The sequence below is a fragment of the Callorhinus ursinus genome, unplaced genomic scaffold (assembly GCF_003265705.2).
Source record: "Callorhinus ursinus isolate GAN/ISIS: 27379988/994484 unplaced genomic scaffold, GSC_fseal_2.0 scaffold40, whole genome shotgun sequence".
Taxonomy (NCBI): domain Eukaryota; kingdom Metazoa; phylum Chordata; class Mammalia; order Carnivora; family Otariidae; genus Callorhinus; species Callorhinus ursinus.
Window position 1 is genome coordinate 5301520 of NW_027397102.1, and position 2563 is coordinate 5304082.

Genomic DNA, 2563 nt, shown 5'->3' on the forward strand with positions numbered 1-2563 from the left:
GTGTACATCCACTTCAGCTGCAGATGCCCTGCCAAATTACCTTCTGTTTGTAGAGCCATGGGTCTCCTTGGATTGTACCTACTTTAGTTTCAGCTATCCTGCTAGGGCACCCTCTGTGCAGAGAGCCCAAGGAAATCCAAACTTGTACCCATTTCAGCTTCAGCTGTCTTGCCAGGGTTCCCCCAGGATATACAACACTGGAACAAACTGGCCAGCATCCACTTCAGCTTTAACTCTTCTGAAAGGATTTCCATCTGTGCAGAGAGCCACAGGTTCTCCAGCTTCCACTCACATCAGCTTCAGGTCTCTTGTTAGGGTGCCCTCTGCATGGAGAGCCCTGGGAATTCTCCTCCTACACACCACCTTAGTTCTAACTGCCCTGAAATAATATCCCCAGGGAGGAATGCCTCAGGACTCCCTAGCTTGCACCCACTCCAGCTTCAGCTGTCATGCCAGGTTATGCTCAGTGAATAGAACCTCTGGAGCCACCAGCCTGAACCCACTTCGGCTGTTATTGTCCTGCTATGCATCTGCTGTGTGAAAAGCTGAGGTACCTCCCAGACCACACTGGGTCTCAGCTCCCATGGCCCTGCCAGGACACCCTCTGTGCATAAAGCCCTGAGATACCCCAATTAATACCCACATTAGCTTCAGCTATCTTAACAAGGTGGCCTTTGCATGTACAGCCTTGAGAGACCCTAGCTTGCACCCACTTTAGCTTGGCTATCCTGCCAAGACATCCACAGCATGAAGACCCCAAGGACTGCACCAATCTTCATGCACTTCAGCTTTAGCTGTTCTGCCAAGGTGTCCCCTGCATGGAGAGGCCTGGGAAGTCCGGCCCACACAAACTACAGCTCCAGCCAGCCATCAGAATTTACCAATCACACACAATCTACATAGGGGACAACCATACATAAGTCCATTCCTTCAAGTTAAAAGAAGTAGCTATTCCATCTAATTCATAGAAACAAACACAGAAAGTCAAGCAAAATGGGGAGACAGAGAAATAAGCTCCAAAAGAGAAAAAAAAAAAAAGACAAACGTCAGAAAAAAGAACTAAATGAAACAGAGATAAGAAATATACCTGACAAAGATTTAAAGTATTGATCAAAAAGATGCTCACTGGACTGGACAGAAGAGGGGAAGAACTCAATGAGACCCTCAATAAACATATATAAAGTATTTTTAAAAAACGGAATTGAAGACTATAATAACTGTAATAAAAAAATACATTAGATCATCTGCAAAGAGTGAAAGTTTTCTTCTTGTTTCCCAATTTGAATGCATTTTATTTCTTTCTGTTGTCTGATTGCTGATGCTAGGACTTCTAGTACTATGTTGAACAACAGTGGTGAGAGTGGGCATTGCTGTTGTGTTCCTGACCTTAAGGGAAATGTTCTCAGCTTTCCCCCATTGAGAATGATATTTGCTGTGGGCTTTTCATAGATGGTTTTTATGATATTGAGGAATGTTCCCTCTAACCCTACACTATGAAGAGTTTTAATCAGGAAAGTATACTGTATTCTGTCAAAAGCTTTTTCTGCATCAATTGAGAGGATCATACTGTTCTTGCCTTTTCTTTTATTAATGTGCCTTATCACAATGATTGATTTGCAATTGTTGAACCAACCTTGCATCTCAGGTTAAATCCCACATGGTCGTGATGAATAATCCTTTTACTATAATGTTGGATCCTAGATTCTTGATAAGTACTGTGGCATCCATATTCATCAGGGATATTGGTCTGTAATTCTCTTTTTTAATGGGGTCTTTGTTTTGGGGATCATGGTGATGCTGGCCTCATAGAAAGAGTTTGGAAGTTTTCCTTCCATTCCTATTTTTTGAAACAGTTTCAGTAGAATAGGTATTATTTCTCCTTTAAATGTTGAGTAAAATGCCTCTGAGAAGTCAAATGGCCCTGGAATCTTGTTTTTGGGGAGGTTTTTGATTACTGTTTCAATTTCCATACTGGTTATTGGTCTGTTCAGATTCTCGATCTTCCTTTTCCAGTCTTCCTAGTTTATAAGTTTCCAGGAATGCATCCATTTCTTCTAGATTGCTTGATTTGTTGGCATATAGTTGCTGGTAATAATTTCTAATGATTGTTTCTATTTTCTTGGTATTAGTCGTGATCTCTCCCCTTTCATTCATGATATTATTGATTTGGGTCCTTTTCCTTTACTTTTGGATAAGTCTGGCCAGAAGATTGCCGATCTTACTAATTCTTTCAAAGAACCAGCTTCTAGTTTCATTGATCTATTCTACTGTTTTTCTGATTTTTATTTCATTGATCTCTGCTCTAATCTTTATTATTTCTCTTGCTCTGCTTGCTTTAGGCTTTATTTGCTTTTCTTTCTCCAGGTACTTTAGATATAAGGTTAACTTGTGCATTTGGGACTTTTTTAATTTTTTGAGAGAGGCTTGGATGGCTATGTATTTTCCTCTTAGGACTGCCTTTGCACTATCCCATAGGTTTTGGACTGATGTGTTTTCATTCGCATTGGTTTCCATGAATTGTTTAAGTTCTTCTTTAATTTCCTGGTTGAACCAATCATTCTTT